The 20,665-nt window shown below is 39.5% G+C and overlaps 1 long non-coding RNA gene across 2 annotated transcripts in view; it reads left to right on the top strand.

Annotated features, from left to right (window-relative positions):
- The window catches only part of LOC133211047 (uncharacterized), a 41,530-nt gene that overhangs the window by 6,983 nt on the left and 13,882 nt on the right, over positions 1-20,665 (top strand). For both annotated transcript variants that reach the window (XR_009725089.1, XR_009725087.1), the window contains exons 3-4: positions 11,268-11,306; positions 18,862-19,078. This is a non-coding gene — a long non-coding RNA (uncharacterized LOC133211047). The remainder of the gene's footprint in view (positions 1-11,267; positions 11,307-18,861; positions 19,079-20,665) is intronic.

The following is a 20,665-nucleotide window of genomic DNA, read 5'->3' on the forward strand; positions in this document are numbered from 1 at the left end:
TTTTTTCAGTATGAGTTTCTGGTCCATTTTTATTTTTGTATCACAAAGGACAGCACAGGAAACTGTTGGATTGCATATTACTTATAATGAAAATTCTTACTGTAAGGGTTTCCCATTAGAGGCTGTAATGGGTAGCATGGCTAGACACTCATATTGGTTTGAGTCCTGTGGGATACAAGGTTAGAACGATATCTTTATAGAGTGTAACTAAATTAAAATGAGAATACATACTAAAATTTTTACCTTTTTTAGGAAAAGTGTAATGATATTCAAAGATGCTTATTTCTCCCTTAAAAATAATTTCATTTTACCTAGTGTGAACTTCCAAAATCAGGAGACAATATATTCCTCCAAAAAAGATAACAACCTGATGGGCGTTTAGTGCACAGATTTCCCCTGCCGTGGTAGCTGGCTGCTTTTGCCACAGATAGGATGTACAGGCACAATTCAGACAGTCTGTCCCATGCATGTTTCCTTTCCCGAATTTGCTTGATAGAACTAAAGAGGAGGTTACAAAGCTGCCCTGGAACCCTTCCACTTGTGATCTGCATCCTACAATATGGAATATTCTAAATATCATGGGCTTTCCCTAGCTAACAAGCTGGTTATTCTGGCTATTCATGAAGATACAGATTTGGGTCTTAATTAACATCTGTAGTTTAATCAAACCATTTATGATCCTGAGAAATCTGAACTGTAGACTTTCTGGTTTTTCTGATGACAGACAAATGCCATAAACAAAAAAGAAGTAAAATAATGGTTTAGTACATAAAATGTTTGTACCAGCTATGGTTGTGGTGACTTTTGTGGAAAACTGGGAATTCTGAATATCATCTTTTTCAGTGTCTGATGAAGATTTTAAAGGTGATAGACATGAGAATAATATATGAGGGGCTTCACAAAAGTTTTTGGTGTTTAAGTTTAAACTGTATTCTATTTGATTTTATAGGGGCTAACTCTCCTTCAGTGACAATGCTGTAAATCTTCAGCTAGGCCCACTTTTATTATAAAAGAAGTTGGCCCAGAAGAGAATTTCTAGAATAAGTTGCCGTGAAAGTGGATTGGCCTGTTTAGTCTGGTGACCTAGTGAAACAGTGCAGGACTTTATAATCTTCAATGCAGACAGGTCTTCATTGTTGAAGGAAGCAGGAAGTGCAAAGAGGGCTGTAATTGCATATTCTTTAATAAGATATATAATTGTTGCTTTCTCCACACAGATCTCAGACAGATTTTAATAGTGTGCACACATTGAAAAGCCTCTGAAACACACCCTTCTACCCTAATTTGTTCATATGCATTGATATATTCTAATGTATTTACACCCTCTAAAACTGTAGTCCATGTAAAGCATTTCTGATGTGCAGGGTTCCTTAATCTTTTTTTTTGGTTGTTATTCCTTTTAGACTGACTGTGATGTAGAAAAAGATAATGGAGCATGATTCAGTAAGAGGAAAAAAGGTCCAGTAGATGTGTTTCTTTTTATACTTTCAAGTTCTGTCTTTAAAGGGCTTATCATTGCCATTGCTATTGTGGTCAGTCTTTACTGCAATGTCAGGGCCAGGCCATCTTTCATATTCATTGAAATACTGTTTTTTAAGAAAATGTTTTGTTTCAGGAAAATTCAAATTAGGAAAGTACATTTGTGAAGTAATATAATTTTCTTTGCTGAATTTAAGGGGATCACATTTTGTGTTAGACTAATATCAATATAAATCTTGGTCAATACGAGGAAAAGTGGTGGTGTACAAATCCTATAGTAACTACTGAATATGAAGTTCAGCAAAAGCAGACATGAGCTTCTCACAACACAGAACTATTTTTGGTGGCTAAAATACAGTTTTTCTTATTCCCTCCTGTTCTGTATCCTCTTTTCACTCAAACTAACAAATGGTCTTCTTAACTGGCATTAGGTATATAGCTTCTCATGAGGTTTGAGATTTATGAACAATTGCTTAGTGTTCATCAATCTCCCTCAATCTGTAGATCTAAGAAAAATCATGCCATATGTTGGAAATGAGTTCAGTAGTGACTGTCCTTCAGCAGCTGTGCTAAATTTGCATTGTTCTGCAGTGCCATGGACAACTTTTTTTAGGACAAGTGAGATCACAGATATATATTAAATTATTGTAATTTCCATTGAGCATCGTATTTTAAAAACCTTAAATTCTTCTTTCTGTGAAATGTGAAGTTCAGAAAATATTAGCTGTTCATCCCAGGAGACTCACACCTTCAGTTTGTGAGATTCAGTTTATTTGTAAGTGGATTTGTAAGCTTCTCTGTGATGACCCAGCGATAGAATAATCAGCTAAAACATGTTAAATGCTTCAGGGTTTGTACCCATAAAGCTCATCTATGGTTTTGTTTTACCACGAAAAGAAAGGGGGGAAAAAGCTGCATTATCTTGTAAATTTGACACTGGCTTTAGAATATAAATGCTTATCTGATAGCAACTGGTGTGAGTTCATCAACTCCTTTTGTATATTCCACTAATCAGTTACCCCTGATGCAGGTTTTCATTGCTCACATGACCTATGTGTGAAGTATCCCACTTTAGGTCCCTGAGGGGTATTCAATATAAGCTATCTGATCAAGGAAGATTAGGGCAGTCTGCAGCATCTACTGATGATATTTATACAACTGGGATTTAGAAAGATTTTATTAAAAAGAGTATCTGCAAGAAGAAGAAAAGGACCACTACTGTCATAGTTCATACGATTTGTCTATTTCAAAGCCGTGTGTTCAGGTAAGTTGTATCTGCACAAGCAGGAAAATGAAATCGTGGTTTGCTACTGCTTGGTAATATTTATGCAGTGAGTCAAATCAACAATACTGAGGTTGAGAAGAACACAAACCAAGGAGGCTGCCCATGCAAATGATACATCCTGGTTGCTTCCTCATGAACTCTTCCATGAAATCTTGCTGCACCCATCTTGATTGCATATGCTAATCCTGGCTTCTTAATTGACTCATAACAGATTTATCTGGATTTCCAACTTCCTTTTCTCTTTAGAATGTTAATTAAAAGAAAAATGATTACACTTAAGGTATTCATAACAATAAGAGGTTTTTGCTGGAGGTGTTCAGAGCCAAATTTTGCTTTTATTTATATGGGACTATTTAAAATCAATGAGTTTAAGTCTATTTCATGCTAGGGAACTTTTGATACCCACATAACAAAAAATGGCCTGAGTGAGAATGGAAGACAGTTCCTATAGTATGTTTTCTAAATTTTACCTCATATTAAGTAAAACTGAGAAAATGTCTCCAGCTTTTTAGAATAAAATATATATAATGAGTCAAAAGCCAGTTTGCTTGGGTGAAAATGAACTCAGAAGTGCTCATGCAGACTTGTATATTCTCCCTCTCTTCCCTTAAATCAGCCACTGCCACTATTATTACTACTGCAGAAGTAGGAAAATGAAGGCTCTGATATTCTCGGTATGGAATATGGAGATTTTGAGTCATGTCACTAGCATAAATGGATAATTGTCCTTTGTTATTTCTTAAGTCAGATGCAGACTATTTTTACTAATGATTTAGGAACTCTTTAAACAATAGTTATGTTTTTTGTCATATGGACAAAATGAGATTTAATTAAAGAAGGAGAATGAAAACGCTTTTTCTTTTCCCTTTTTTTAATAAAAAAAACAAAGTAATTCCTATTGTGCACTTGGGCTTTTTTTTTTCGTATCTTTTTTTTTTTTTCTTTGCTGTTGTTTTTGTTTCTTCTTAGCAAGGCACTTTGCAGTCATTCTCTTGCTTGGTACCCCACCATATTGTTGTTGGTGATTTGTTTTGGGTTTGTTTTTTATATATTCAGTAGATGAAATCATATTATCCTGTTTGGGATCTTCCCACCATTACAGCTTTTGCCACCCATAACCTTACTTTACGATCAAAGGGGAAATAAAGGGAAAGCAGTAATGTTAATAGTCTTTCCCATGCAGTCTCTCTGGGAATGGTCTTTTTATAAGTGTCTTGAACTTGACCTCTCCAGAAGGCCCAAAGGTCCAACACACATTTTTAAAGTTGCATTTAAATTTTAATATTTTTATTCTGTGAAGCCATTTAAAACCTGGCCCTCAAAACACAAAGCATAAATCTTTCAGGACAGTCATACAGTAAAATTGATGTGTGCGGAAGAGAAGTTCCGGAAAACCCCTAAAGCTCTGTTGCTTTGCTTTTCATGTTGTTTTATAGATACGTTCCCTACAACACTAGCAAATAATCAAACAAAATCCAATGAATAATATTGTGATTTCATCACTCTGGCATTTGAACTTGCAAATACAATTTAGCAGTGAATTAGGAGAGGAAAAGTTTTGCATTGCCCCACCCTCATTATAAAAATGTTCTTCAGAGCCAAACATTTGAGGCATTAGAAAGATTTACAGTAATAATATAAGTAGTTATAATGAACTTGGGAACAAGGGAGTCTTGTAAGAGGTTCTCAGAATGAGAGAGAGGGTTTGTAAGCAATTCTATCAACACTAAATAAATATTTAGGAAGATTGTCTTCTCTTAGTGAGTCTGTATAATAATTGTAGTGCTAATAGGAAGTATATGATTTGGATACGAGAAGATTGGTATCTCTGAGTCCATACAACTTGTTTGTGTGGGTGAATCTAGTTCTCATTAAAGGTACTGGTTTGACTGTCCTGATTGCTGCAGACTTCTTTCCATGAAAATAAATCAGCTCTGTACAAGGTTTCCAGCCATCCCTCAGTTCATCTGAGGGCAGTCTCTTCTTTCTGCAATCTCTTTTTCTGGGATGGTCAGCAAGGCATTCACATGTGACAGGTCAATTTGACAATAAAAAGGAAAGGAAAAAAGTGTGTTTGATTGGATTTGACCTGTAGGTGGGGGTCACACCGTTGCCCATCACTGTAATGTCAGTGTGCAAGCCCTCAAGCTTGGTAACACACACAATTCCTGTTTAATTTTCCTCTTTGCTTGTGCAACTTTTCTAGCCTCAGATTCCTAATTCCAAAACCCTGCCCATGTGAGTAAACAGAAAAAATTGGGGAACAGGGAGAGGCAAGGCATGAGGGAGGCAGGTGAGAGTGGCTACCAGTTGCCGCTGGGATGTCTGCCCTGACACCTCCATTCAGTTCCTGCTGTCCTGCTGCAAAGGGAGTGGCTGGGATGGAGCATGACCTCCTGTTCCTGACACTCACCCTGGCTTCCTGTGTGCAAAGCTGAGCCGAGGATGTGGGCACAGAAACAGGGAATCCCGTTGAAATTGCTGGAAAAAAAAAGCTCTCATTAACTTAATGAGATTTGGAACATTACAAGGGAACTCCAGCTGGAACTAGATCTGAACCTGAGTGCGAAACATTCCTGAATATACTACCACAAACTTGTTTCAAGGAAAATATGTGCTCAGACATACAAATGGCCAGATTCTGATCTCAGTAACTCCAGCGTGAGTGTCTTGACTCATAAACTGCACTCGGAGGACTAGCCCTGAAGACTATAAAATGAAGAAACACACATGCCACAGGAGGCTGTGAAAGGAGGGTGGAGCTACGAAGATTAGCGCTGCCTGGAACACCTTAAGACAGGTAGACCTGGCAGCAGTTGGCTGTGATGGGACTTTCATCCTGCATAATTATTACTTCCCATAATTAAGTGCAGAGTCTGACTGGGTTCACACTTCACTGTGCTGAACGTAGTCTAGCTATGCTCAGATCCCTAATACTAGGGTTCTTGTCCAGCTCTCACACACACTTTGCTTTCATTTCTTTAAGTAGCTGAGCTGCCATGACTATTGGCCTTCCTGGGGGAAGAGGACTGCCTTGTGAGTATCAAAAAGAGATGGAGGAGAGAAGAAACAAGATTCTCCCTTCAGCATAATGCGATAAGGCAGCAGGCTGGGCTCAAAATAGGCAGAGGAAATGGTGAATGACCCAAGTGATGACAGGCTTGGTGGCATTCTCCTGTGTGTATATAAGACACTTGGTTTGTCCCTATGTCTCCATACTATAGCTGAGAAACTACTGTAGTGCTCTTCTGGAATGATATTCAGGCTGCGAGTTTAGTCTCAAGGAGAAAGCCAGTCTGTTTCCATCTAGTTTATAAACTCTTGAAAAACATCAGTAGAATGAAGGTCTCTACATTAACTAGTCCGCATTCTTTTCCATCTGTGGAAGCACCACAAGCTCTCACTTTGATCAAAGTTAATGTGAGCTTTCCTGGAATAAGAATTGGCCCTTGATAGAGCCTTGACTTGTCACCTATTTAAGAGTGTTTTCATTATTTTCTGATTACTCACCAAGCATTGCCAAATTTAACTTTTCTTTATTAAGTAATTTAATACTCGGAGCTCACAGAAAACTTAACATGTCATTCATCTCTTTCATTTTAACTGATTCAAAGCAAACTATGTCTTAAAGAAGATCCTTCCCCCCCCCCATATTGCACATCTGAACTTGCAGTGAGACTAACACAAAACAAATAAAAACTTTCTTTTTTGAAACTTTTGAACAAGTTAAAACAAATCCAGAACTCTATTCGCAGTAATTGATACTAATTAAAATGCTGAAGCTGCATTAACAAGAAATGAAAAGGAGTATTTTGGGTCTTATCTTTTGCAATGTGAATGTTTTTCATGCTCAGCTTTTCATTAATGCGGAAATATTATACCTTGTATTATTTCCGTGAAAAATGCTATTGCTGGTTGGCATTTTATGGGGTGTGGTTTATAATTTTATTAACACCATCTGTTGTTTAAAAGATAATATGGAATGTTTAAAAATTACCAAAAATGCTGGTGTACACAGAATCAGGAGCAACATTTGCAGTTTGCTCTTTGCCTGGCAATTTATCTGCACATAAAGCTGATTCATACAGAAGCAGTTGTATTTAACTCCTTATGGTTCTTGTGATGCTTTAAATATCATCACCGCACTGTGCATTAAATGCTGTTAGTATCATGAAACATTCTGTATCTGAAACAGCCTTGGCTGCCAGATATCCTTAAAAATACTAAAGGGCAAGGAGGGAAATGAAAGGCCATGGTATGACAGGACTAAGGACCCTGTAGACCATCTTCAAACAGAATTACATGTCTTGAAAAGGGAAAGGCAGGCCAGCAAGATGAATGAGGAATGGATTTGTTTGCATGACTTATGTTTCTGCTAGGAATGCTCAGACACAACTAAAGGCAAAAAAAAAAAAAAAAAAGTTTTTAATTACTGAATAAACCCTTTTTTCCTGAAGGTGAATGGAAACACAGCATCATGGGCAGGTGGTTTTACACATTTCACTCCACCCACAGCCTGAGAGCAGAGCCAGTTAAAATACAAAGGCAGGAGAGGTCATAAATACAGGAGGTAAGGGATGGTTGAGTGAACTTGGAGAAAGATCAGTGATAAAAGACCAGAGAGATGCCTGTGGTTGGCCTGCATCTTGGCCAGGTGGAAAGCTATTTCAGCTTTGCTTAAACAGGCAAACCATCATGGCCTTTTCTGATCTTTGTCTATTACCTAAGTGCTTAAAATAACTAGCCAGCTGCATTTAGGGAGAAAGGAGAGAAAAAACACTATTAGATAAGAATTTGCCAGTCACAATTTCACTCTTCTGGAATTATGGGGCAGAGAAAATTCTTTTCTTTTGCTAGAGATGTTCAAAAAAAGAAGATACTTTCCATCATGATCCCACAGAATAAAATCTGTAACACTTCAGCTTCCAGCTAGAAACTTTGTATTTGAAAAGTATGCTGAGGAGGAAGAGTCTCCTCTTACCAAGGAATGGAAATAAACATGTCAAGAAAAGGCCCATCAGCCTGCTACTGGCTGCCAACACAAATATTTTGGACTGAGAAAATCTGCAGTTCAAACTAACAAGAATCCAGATGAAAGATATTTCATTTAACTTGATACAATAACTTTACCTATAAGGAAAAATGGCCTAACATAGCTATTCCAGGGGAAAACAGTTCCAGCTGTTCTCGTACAGTATTCATACTCTGGGGTAAAAACCCCAAACAAACAGACAAAACCTCCTGCATGGGTGCATACACTTTATCTTGGAATTGGGCTGGTTTTTATTCTAGAATAATTATTCCACTCACAATGCAGAGTAATTATTCCCAAATAAAGTCTTTTTTTTTTTTTATTGCAATGAAGTGTCCACAGGGAGCTATCACGGAGTAGTTAGCCCAGAATTGCTGTGCTGCTGAACTTCCCCCGTGTAGACAAGCCTTAAGAAATCACATCCAAAAGAAGATCGTGGAGGAAAAAAAAAAGTGTCTGCTCATGTCTTACAGCATAAAGTGTGAGTGCTACAAGTTATACATCGTAATGTAGATGCTGTAAACCACATGTTTATCCCAGGAAGGTACACCATAATAGCAGCAGAAAAAGCTTTCGTGGAAATGTGTAGTAAAAATTAATGCCTTTTCATTTAAAAGTTACTTCCAAATATTTCAGATTGACCTTTTGTCTGTATTCAATGCAGATGCACTGTTTACTAAGCAATTTTATGGTATTCCTTCTCTGGATCTGCTGGGAAGCAGTGATTAACAGGGATGTTCAGTCTTTTGGAATATGGGAGCTCCAGTACGGTGCTGAGTCATAACTCCTTAAATGAGCTGAAATGCTCAACCTTTGGAGTGTGTCTCAACAACAAATTAGATTCAAGGGCAAGAATGAAGAATGCTTTTATTAGCTGAGCTGGTAAACCTCATATTATATTAATACTTTACTGAGATGCATACTGCAGTCCACCCTCTCTCTTGCTTCAGGCAGAGTGAAATAACTGTATTTATTATATTTAGGTCATGCTTTCCTGCTCTCGAAACTTGTAAAAAGATAATACAAGAATTAAGTCAAAAGACTCCTGGAGTTCGTGGTGCTGGGCAGGAGTGTGACTATCCTGCCACTCTATGTCACTCTCAAAGCTTCCTTAACTATAGGTGATCCAGACAGGGTCATAATTTCTGACTCCTGTCATATCCTGGTGAGAGAGGTACCCTTACAGTATCCCTGGGGTTTCCCAATCTTGTTCGGGGGGCATACTGTGTGACATGCCATCAGATTTGTTGCCACTCCCACAGTCACTGTGGTATCCCTCCCAAAGCCCTTCTGACACTTGGTCCCATCCATGGGTGCCACCAGTATGCACATGTTTCAGTATGTGGCCATTTGCGTGGATGGAGAAGGTGGGGATGAGAAACATAATGTTCAAGCATGACGCAGAAAGTGCTAGTTCTGTTGGGAGCATCTAAACAGGGCAATCAGCTGCCATATTTACTGCCCAAGGCTCCTTGACAAGCACCAGTGTTAACTCTGTTCTGGGTGCACAGCACTTGGCTGGTGAGAGCTGCCACCTTCGAGCCCATGTTCAATGCTTCTTGGCTGCTGCAGGTATGTATCACAAGCCAGACAACGCTGTGGTGGCCTCCCAGGCAAGGAACAACCAACCCTGCACCTATAATTCTTGGGATAGGTAGAGGAGCACCACTGTGTCTTGTTTTGCTTTTTCCTTTTATGCCTGGATCAGGTAGGTCGCCCACCCCAGGGCAAAGGCTGGTGGTCACTGTCTTCTGGAAGGTCACCAGGTAGCCCTCCCCAGCGTGGGGGAGAGCAGCTTGTCGTTTGCAAACCCACCAGCCTTTCAAATCCCAGCAACTGCAGGGGGAGGGGAAGCTCTGTAAGGTCTCTGCCAAGCCTTGCTGTGACCTTAGGTGCTGCCTCAGTGGGCATGGCTTCGGCAAGGGTAGAGCCATTTGCGGTGCCATCTGGGCCCACGCTGGCGAGGTGACCCTCCCTCCGGCACTCTGGCTGTGGACACCTGTGCTTCTGTCTGCCTCCAGAGCCCCAGACCAGGCTCTTCTGTCAGATCTCACCCTGGGAACCTCACAGGCACAATCCCTCTTCTCTCTCCTCTGCAGACAACAGTGAGGAGATGCTGCCTGTGCACCCCAGATAGCCCAAGGCTCAGCAACACACACAGCCAGGATGTGGATCCCCATGGTTCCTGTATCAGGATGGTGAAGGCACCTCCTGGGACCCTTGCTCCCCCCTGCAGCCACACAGTGGGTGCAGGTACCAAAAAGGGATGGCTTGTATCCTACCACCACAAACTCTAACAGCTGCCCCAGAAAACAGAAGGGAATTTTGCCCTAATGTACCTTTGATTTCAGCCAGTTTGAGAGGACACCCCCAGCAAGTAGGAATAAATAATATTCTAATTATTGAGAAGAAGCTCTCAAAACCTGTAGGGTTAATTTCCTCAACACGTGAACACCCTTCCTATTTTCCAAATGTAGAAAAACCCCACCCCCCAAAAAAAAAAACAGGGTTGGGAGGGGTTGTTTGTTTTTGTGAGTCTTCTAGCTCTTGTGTTTTCATCTTGCTCAGCAGGACTGCCAGACCTTTCCCTTCATGTTCTGATACTTCTTTGTAATGTGGATGCAAACAGTAATTGCAGAAGCATTCAAATTTTTCAAAAACATGTTACTGAACTTTTGTTTTAAAAGGATTGTCGGTAATGTTTGGGCTCAAATTTTAGAGCTGGCTGATGAATCCCATGCTGGAGTGATATTATTCCTGTCTTTTTTTGGCATCAGATACTGGTTTGTGTTGCTTTCAACTATTTTTCAGTCAGGAAAATAATTGTGCTGATTCTGATAATCAGCCTGTTCTTGCACACTTTCTTAACTCTGATATTGCTAAGGGTAATCTTGTTACCCTTCCAAACACCATGAGAGAATGTCATTCTCATGACATTCTCATGAGAGAGATGTCATTCTCATCGATGCCTTTGCAATAAGTGGGGCAGTCTGTCCACAAACTGTGGAGGTATTCTCATGTTGGCTTGCACTTCATGTTTTTTTGTACCTTTTCTTCCTGTAGTCCTGGTTGTTAACACTAAGAAAATGAGCTATGCTACAGTCCAGGCTAATTACCATGTTTTAACACATTTCAAGAGTAGTGCTGTTTGTAACCATGTCAGCAGGCTGCATACTCATGGGGGTACAACTTATTTTTCTACTCTGTAACACTTGTATTACTGTCCACTCTAACCCTCTTTGTCATGTCCTGTATACCTCACTGTATTATGTGGAGCCTGCCTTTGGTCCATCAACCGTTGTAACTGTAATAGTAAGAATGTTAACTATTTGGCCGTGATTTCTCTTGTCTTGTTTTCCCTTAACTTTAGGGTTTCTCTGCCATGTCTTTCAAACTCTAAAACCTGGGGAAAAAGAAAAGAATAAATGCTTTTCTTTGTTTTAAAGCTTGTTGCTTTTTGTTCTGCTATAGGTAAGGGAAGTAAATCATTCTGACACCTGAAAAGTCCAGGTAGTGCACAGATCTGCAAGACAATACTTGTTATAGTTGTACCTTGCATGACTGAGAGAAAGGTCTTTTCCATTTCTGTAAGGGGGGGTCATTTTATGAATGCAACTTCTGTTGGGATTTATGTCCCCAACATTAACTTGCATAGATGTGCAAAGCAATCAGTTTGTCATCTCTGGCTCTCCAGTTGAATCAAAGGGATTGAGCTTGGTGTATATGGAATGACCTTGGCCTCCTGAAGAGCAACATGAGGATACCTTGTTGGTCTGAATATTGTTTTGTTCTTGAGATGAGACAGGTGATGGAAATTTAGCCTGCATTTTCAAAGTGGGGTATGACTGGAGTGAAATAGGTGGCTTGGAATCTCATGGTGGTGGGCCTCACACTATTCATGTCAGTTCTTAAGTTCTCCTTGTCAATTCACTTAGAAACCCCCTCCAACCAGCCTTCATTAAACCCCAATGTTTTACCAAAACAATGTGTTGGAATGTAAATCTAAGGGACCAATGAGAGCTGCACAGGCCACTCATGTAACATAGCTGTGTGGAGACACTACAGTCCATATGGATTGTCAGAGATGGAGCTAAAAATGGCATTGACCCTTGTGTATGTAAAAATGGCATGCCATCTTGTGTACAGTAAAGTATATTTGTTTTGGTGAAATGTCCATGACCCCCTTTATTCCTTATTACACTTGATGTTTCATCTCCTGATTTTGAGGTATATCAGAGTATAAAAAAATGTCTTTAGTGTGCATTTTATATGAACAGAATCAATTTAAATGCATCGTTTTGCTCTCACAGACCCAGCAAAAAGTCCCTTAAGATTCAGGTTGCTCAAGTGTGTGAACGTTACCCAGGACCCATAGTGCTGACATCTCTGTATGATTCATAAAGAAACGTTCTACACAACAGCATGAGCATTTAGCTGTTTTAAACTCAGCCACTGAGTTTAGATGTGGCTTGAAATATAGGACAGAAATTGAATCTAATAGTGAAAAGCATTTGATTTTCACATAAAAGTAGCAGATACAAGGTCATCAAGTGAAACATGAATAGATCTTAGAGCAGCTTCCAGTGCCTAAAAAGGGGCTACAAGAAAGCTGGAGAGGGGCTTTTGACAAGGGCCTGTAATGACAGAACAAGTGGGAACGACTATAAACGGACAGAGGGAGATTTAGATGAGATAATAGGAATAAATTCTTTCTTGTGAGGGTGATGAGACACTGGCACAGTTTGCCCAGAGAAGCTGTGGGCTACCCCATCCTTGGCAGGTGCCCCTGCCATAGCAGGGGTTGGGATTGGGTGATCTTTAAGGTCCCTCCCAACCCAAGGCATTCTGTGATTTTAGATAGTGTGTTACTATCAATGTTTCAGTCAGGCTCTCAGTCTGAAGCTTTTGCTCAGAGAATAGTGACTCATCTGTAAATATTTATCAAGGTGGCAAAATTGGCACCAGGGAGCTTGCACTTAAAAGAGGAGGTTTTTCTAAGCAAACATTTTATCAGAAGAATAGGTGCTCCATTTTGAAGTTTTGTGAAATGATGTAAGATATTCCTACTCTGAGGAGTAGTATCCTAATGCAGGACATACATGACTGCGAACAAAAAATGCACAAATGGATAGTTTTGCATTTAAGTTTTACTTTTTTAATTTTTTTAAACCAAGCTTGGGTCAAAGATTTCAAAGAAGAAAATAACCAGCTTTCAAATACTTAAGAATAATTAAAGCATAATTCCCTTGTGTTTTCAGGAAAAAATATATGTGTTTTAATCTCAGAAGTGTTATTTCACTTGAAAACATATTTGAAAGAGCTGTGTTCTCAGAAGTGTAGTCACATTAGAAGTAGTTCATTAAAATGGTTCTAACTTTTGGAAGCATGTTAAGTCTGCAGTATCTGTTCATGTGAGGTAAAATTGCAGACTGAAAACTTGTAGATGTCTGATAGTACAGAAGTTACTGTTGTTATAAATCAGTCTTTTCTGTGGTTAAACGATAGGGTGGAGAAGGTGAGGGTGAAGCCAGTAACTATCTTTCTTCTCCATCTAATTTGAGGGAACATTAAAAGATGAATGAGAAAAGCATTTTCTTAATTTTACTGCAGCTCTTCAGCTGAGTTGAGCTGCTGGGTTTTTTTTTTTTTGCTTTCTGGTAAAATGGATCTCCATTGATATAAAGCAATGTGTGAGATACTGTCTTTTTCCAGGGCAGCGTGCTCCTAGACCAAAGAAACAGGATTTCCAAGCTCTGTTAGATGGTGTTTGGGAACAGAATCTTACCTCTCTCTGTTCTGCCTCCCATATGTCAGCTGCTGTGTTGTAGGACACTAATGAACTCTAATGGCCCTTAATGATAGGCAAGTTCTGCTCAAACCAAAGGTGTACACAGGGCAGCACAACTTCACAGCAGGACAACAATCAGAATTGATGTGCAAATGGCCACTGGCAGATGCTTGTTAAAGATCAATGACTTTTCCTTTTCTAATTATTTTATTTCTTTAAATTTTTGGGGGGAAGTCTTTGGTGGCTTTCTAATTTACTAATTTAGGTGACAAAATGTAAACAGGAAATGAATCTATTAACTGTAGGGCTGCACATCCACGATCCTCACTTCTGAAGAACAGCACATGGCCAATGTCTCTGAATATCAAAATAATTTTATTTAGGTGTCTCTTTTTTGGGAAGCTGTAGAAGAGTTATCTGATTTACCATGGTCTGTGAAATTGCATCCAGGAACTGCCTAAACTTCTAATTTCTTTTTCTCCATCACTGTATATTTATTATTAGCTGCTGTGGAGTATTTGGTCAAATAGTAAGATTATATTTACATTCTAGCAGCGATATGTGGACTAAGTCGAAAATTAGGGCTGAATGATGTTATTTTGCGAGCTGTTTTGTTCTTGTTAAATTAATAGGAAAAAGATTATTCTGACCTAGCAATTCATAATCAAAGTCTAAAACAGGATGGAACAAGGGGCTAAGGCAGACAAATAGGCAGTACACATGTTGGGAGGAAGAGGAGGAGAAGGAGAATATTTTTTTCCACTCTTTACCTGTTTGGTCACTGTTTCTTCTACGACACAGATTCCAGGAAAGATTATATGCAAGTGAATGAGTCCTCCATCCTGCAATCACCTGTACAGGTGACTAAATCCATCCGTTTGCTTTAGAGGATTGAGGCTTCAGGGTTTTACGCTTTTGTACCTTTAGCCTTATGTATGATTCTGGATTTTGGTTACCTTCTTGTCTAGTGTCACAGTGACAAAATAGCAATCAGGCAATTCTGCTTTTATATTTACAGTAACTTTGAGTGATCATATGTGGACTCACACAGGAAAGCATAACTTACTTTGAACCTCCTACCCTTTCCTCATATGGCTTAAAATAAGTAGGCACAGTTATCAAACTCTTGTCAGGACTTGTAATTTGTCTGCAATAACAAGGTTAACCAGCAATAGCAGTCTATGCTCTGTGGTTGCATGCCAGTAAAACACTGACAAATTGAAAACAGTAATGAGAATAAACACATTATGAATATACTGAGCACATTGACACTTTTACATTAGGAACTGAAGTCATGGTAAGTTGACTTGTCCTAACCAACCCCTCCGTTTTGAAATAAGGCCCCATTGTAAACTTACCATGTCCTCTAAAATAGTGGTAATAAACATGTCCTGTGTGCCATAACCCTAGGTTTTCAAGACATGGTTTAAAATGATTTGCCTGTTTTGTGTATTCCTACTTCCCCCAGTAAACAAGACTAAAAGTTAATAACAAGAATGGTTTCATAAATGAAAACATAAATTGTCATGGAGCTGAATAGAGTTATAATTTATAGACAATCAGAATCTTCAAGCGATAATTGTTCTATTATTTTTGCTTGGGTTTCTTTCAGTATTTTTATTTTTTTCTCCTACCGACATGATTTGGCATGTGTTGATTAATAAAACATGCACTGAAAATCATTTTCCAGCAATGAATTTTCCTAAAATGAGCTCACTGATGTTCTGCAAATCACGTAGAGGATTCTACAGATAGGAAAGTGTGACTTCCTGCTTTGGTGTATAGCACATGTATATGCGGTAAGGACATGAAGGGAGGGTTACTACACCAGGACTGAGAGCTATAGGTCTAAATTCGGCTCTTTGCACGTAGAAGTGGAGTAAATGGGGTTGTTCAATTCCCCTCTGCCTCACGCATTGTTTCGGAGCATGGTGTAGCACAGTCGCAGGCAGTCAGTGCAGTGGGCAGCCCTGGCATGGAGAAGCAGAGCTCTCAGCAACCAGGTGTGTCGCAGTCAGAAGCGAGATCCATTGGCAGTGCTGTGTGGGGAAGTTTGTGCAGCAATTGCCAGCACTGGCTACAGCAGTCATTTTCTGATTTGTGTGAGCCTTCTTAATGTCTGTTTAATTTTCCACTCCTTCCTTACCCCTCCAACAGGTGAGGTCTGGCCGGTACCCATAGGGAATATGTCGTGCAAGAGAAGGATGGCACAGTAAGAAGGAAGCTTTGGACCCCGAAGTAATTCAGGTAACCCAGGGTGATGCTGCCAGTGGCTGGAAGTGAAAGTGAGCGCTTTTGAGTCTCCAAAGCTGTTTATGCTGTGGAGGATTTGCTCCCAGCTGAGCCCTGGCATCCATGCAGGACCTGACAGGCTGCCTGTGGGTGTCCTAGGCAGCCCAAGAGCTACGGCACTAACCTTTGTTGTCACTCAGATTTGGGGAGCAGGATGTCAAAAAGGCAAAGGAAGGAGGTGTGGCCATAGACCTATTATCCCTCTTTATCAGCCTGTGGAGCAGGGCCAGTACCCGAGGGAACAGTGTGGAGCAGGATTGCTCACCTCCCATGAAGACAGGGTGCATGCCTTGAGACTGTATCTGGGTGGTTTTACTATCTTGCCAAAAAGTCAGAAATTTCCCTCTTTATATCAGGATGAAACAAGTGTTCTAAGGCAGCTCTGGAGAAGCAGTAACCTAGAGGTTATAAGAACACTCACATGGAAGACAGACTCATGCTGCCAGCCCTGATTTTGCTTCATTTGAATTGGATATTTGAACCTGCCAGAGGCCATGTAAAACGGATGCCCGGTTTTCATCACCCTAGCATTTTTTCAGGGGTGGGATTTTCCCCACCTCTGTGTACAAATCTCTTCTCCACCCTGTGTGAACTGCTTAGGTAGTGAGAGAGAGGCCAGACAGGAAAGATGAGAGGCACCAGTCTGGATTCAGAAAGTGTGTGAAGCTACAGGATTCAGCATTAGGCAAAGTTTTGTCATTGCCTTACTTCAATCAAGTTCCCTCCTGGAGAAGAACAGGTGATAGCAGAGGGAAAAGGATAACACTATTCCTCAGCAGTAGACTCAATCCCATCTTAATCTTGATAGTAGAGGTGACAGGTCACTGACAGTGAGGAGAGGATGTGTTATTTGCAAATGGGCAAGGCTGCCTGCCTCTCTAAATGTTGTCTATGGGCTGTAATCACGTTGTCTAATTTCAGTGCCCTGAACTAACTGATGCAGGGGCCTACACCTTTCTGTGGGCTATACAGAGAAATTGGGCTCTCAGATCAGTTGCTCAAACATGGGAGTCAGTTGCCATTTGAGATACCCTCGTCACCTGCCTGGCCTGCAGCTGCAGCTCTCATGTAATGCCTGTGTTGTACCTATCAAGCTTGGGCTGATTTTTTGGCTACCCTAAATTATTCCAAGCACTTGATGGCTTAATTCTGAACAAAGTTGGGCTCCTACTTTTAATTACCTGGAATTGAGACTTGTCTAGATGCCTGGAGTGAAGCATGCCTGTATAGGTGGTACGACAATCTCCTGTCTCCCCAGGGTCTGAGCAGATCATCAGGGAGCCGTAATCTTGCAGTCCTAGCACCCTTGGGAAGAGCACAAACTTGGTTTGGAAAGTTCATGCAGGAGCACCCATCAATGCTGGGCTCTGCTGGCAGAGGCAATGTGCAAGGACTTATGTTTCCATCCAGTCTCTTCTCACTCTCCTGTTTTATTTTGTTATGTCTCCCTGGTGGCCTCATCTGTGATTCTGAGCTGAAGCTTACATTAATCCAATTTCTTGGATCACCTTCAGATTTTTCAGGCTTCTTCAATACAAATATGGTATTTGCTTCTTTTCCAATCACCAGACTTAAATGCTTTCCATTTAAGTAGTTTGCAGATTGGGATGGCAATGAGCTGGCTATTGGAAAATAATAAATAAACCAACCAGATAAAAGTATTGAAGTAACAGTATTAATTAAGTCATTTTGCCTTTCCAATGTGTTAAATATAGAAGTGATGCTCTACAATAATTTTCTTTTGAGTGAGCTGAGGTTTGAGCTTTTAGCCCAGGAACAACTTTTCTAAGAAGACTGAATCATTTTAATTACTGGTTCTGTCAGGTCATCTTCCATACCGATGTGTTTGGCATCCCTCTAATCTTTCTTGCAGCTACAGAAAACATTTTCAGTGATTCTCTGCTTTTCTACACTATTGCCTTTGGTTACCCTTAGTAGCCAAGCTAAGGGTAAGACTGTGCTGCAGAGAGCACTATCGCGTGGAGTTGTGCAATAATGCACAGCTTCATGGAGGCTACTATGCTCTGCCAAACAGACTTTGGCTGAACTAACCAATAGCCACCATCTCCTATTCAATTTTATGTGATTTAGTCCAAAACCAACTGTCAGTCACAGTAGGGGCTGTGTTATTAAACTATCAGTGCAATGGCAAGCCAAAAATTCTTCAGGTGCATGGCAAAGTAGTACCCACTCAGTGCTTTACTATAATTACATAGATGTAACTAACAGTGGAAAAGGTGTTGTAAATCTTTTTCATCCAGTTGTTCTCTTGTCTTTCTCCAAACTGTAACAATGAGGCCACAAAAGGCCTGGAATATTGTTGTTAAAATAGCAAGTGTTAAAATTCAACTTTTTTTTTTTTTTTTAATAAAGTCCATTGCAATGAAAATTATCCCTTTGTAAATTTCCTCTTTATTTTATTTTCCTTTCCAATGTTTCAGATTATATTAGCATTTTGTAAATATTCTTGGTAAATATGGATGTGGGAAAAAAATACTGCCAAGGTATCTGCCACATAGAGCTTAGTAGAACAAGTCCATATTCACATCAGAAGGCCATGAGTTTGCAGAAGACACAAGTGCTCTAATCTCAGTTTGATTTTGTTTAATTTAAATACTTTTTTTTTTCATGTTGGATTAGGTCTTAGAAGCTATGGATGAAAACAAGACCCTAATGAATATGCAAAGAGTAAAGTGACACTCTAAAGAAAAAATTATTATTAGAGCTCAGCAATAAATGATTTTCAAATGGCACTAACATTTTCAAAAGTTATATTTCTCTTCCAGAAAAGGCTGAACTGTCAGAATCTTAAACAAGTGACGTATTTTAGTTGCCATATTGTATTGTAGATAAGCTCTTCTATGCTCCTCTGTTACTGTAAGGTCTGGTAGGCTTATGAAATTTCCTGCAGTTTAGAAGGGTTCAATAAATCTGGGCTTATTTTCTGTCTTGAAAGATATAGAACATCTTTTCCTCTTCTTCTAGGATCTTTCTAGAAAATGGTGGAGCTTCTCTCATCACTAATTTTCTATAGCCAAAGAAGCCCCGGCTGCCTACTGTGTGGGAAGAGAGGCTCTAAACCATAAACAGGCCAATAATACATCACACCATCTGATTACAATGAATGTGAAAGCAAAAGATGGTTGGAAAGGTGCTGGTGAAAGGTTGTTTCAACTGGAGCAGAGGAGAGAAGGTTGTCCAAGTAAGTGAAATGGAGAAGCAGATGAGAAAATGATGCTGAAGCTTTCTCAGCTGCAGGAATCAAAATTAAATTTCCTTGAATAATGTTTTGTAACTGTGCTCTCTAATCCAGGAAAGTATACTAGAGAGAAAGCAGAAAGTTGTGATACTCAGGTTAAGCCCCTCTGAGGCTACACTTTCTATCAGGGCACTGGTAAGGCCAAACTTTTAATGATATTTTTCTGCTAACATCTGATTGCCTTGTCTTTAACAGGCAACTCTTTAAGAAAGTGTTTTAGCATAAATAGCATAATATGCATTTTGTGAAAGTAACAGAATTAAATTACAGTGGATGTTATACAAATAATTTAGGAACTAAATGCCACTGCCATTTTATTGAAGGAGCTGTTTCATAATCCTTCCATCTCTTCTCTTTTTCATAACGTTGAGCACTGGTTTTTAAAGTTATCCTTGCCAAGCATTTAGACAGACATTGATTATTAGGTAATCTGCTTATTCTCTTGTTCTCTGCTTGTATGAGATGCACACTTTTTTATGTCTACTATTTAGCAGGTTTTCTCAACAGTCTATTTAAACTAGGTAGAGATAGCTTTAGCAAGCAGCAGTAATATGTAAGTGGGATAAATTTATCTTTCCAAAACTTACACTTGATCTTGCATGTTTTCTTGTTATTAAGGTTAGCTCTCACTCTCTTTCTCTTTTTAAAATAAGCAGTCTTACATTTTTAGGTAGCCTGCCAATATAGTTGTAAGTTTAGGGTGTCAATTTTTCCTTCTCACTCAAAATTCAATTCATTTATTCTCCATGAACTTGAAATCATCTTCATAATGTTTAGTCCCTTCTGGCTATAAAAAAATCTATGAACTGAAAAAGGCATGATGCACTGCTTTATAATGCTTAAGAGTAGTTTTTCTGATAAGACAATAATTTTTGTCTTATTCAATTTAAATAAAATAAACATTAAAATTAGTCTTCAAGAGCTCTGCAAGGGTAATACTTCAGTTGTAAGATAGTCAGAAGAGTTATTTTTACTTTGATCATTTGAGAGATCTGGTTTATCGCACATCCCAAGATCTGGTTGTGTCGGCACGACCAGAGGGAGGTAAACTGTGAAGTGGGGAGTGGGAAAGTGGGGAGGAAATAGAAAATTTCTCCATTGCCAACTCCTCTGTATCATTTAATGACAATTTACATCCTTCCCTAATAATTTTTCACCAAAATTCTTCTCCAAAACAAGGATTCCTTCCCATAAAATGACCACCAGCTGAGATAACCACGGAGGGCAGGTTAGTGCCTAGGCTCTACTTTCATTAACCTTTTTGCAGGCAGGATGCAGTCTCTACCATAAGTGATACGTGCTTTTTCACAGCTCTCTCCTCACACCTACAAGGTCAGATAAAGTTTTTCTGTGGTTACTGGGAAAGAATCACAAAGTAGCCAGCTCATCACACTGTAACTCATTTTATCTGTATAACTTTTAGCAATAAGAGCAAGAATGAAAGAAAATCCTTCACTTTAGTGCTGCTTTGCAGTGTGGGTCTCGGAAAAGCATATTTTAATCAAAGTCTTCAGGTATTGGTCACCAAGA

Source organism: Neopsephotus bourkii, unplaced genomic scaffold (genome assembly GCF_033783945.1).
Source record: "Neopsephotus bourkii isolate Nb327-2 ecotype Australia unplaced genomic scaffold, CSIRO-AGI_Nbou_v1 NB_549, whole genome shotgun sequence".
In the NCBI taxonomy this organism is placed as follows: Eukaryota; Metazoa; Chordata; class Aves; order Psittaciformes; family Psittacidae; genus Neopsephotus; species Neopsephotus bourkii.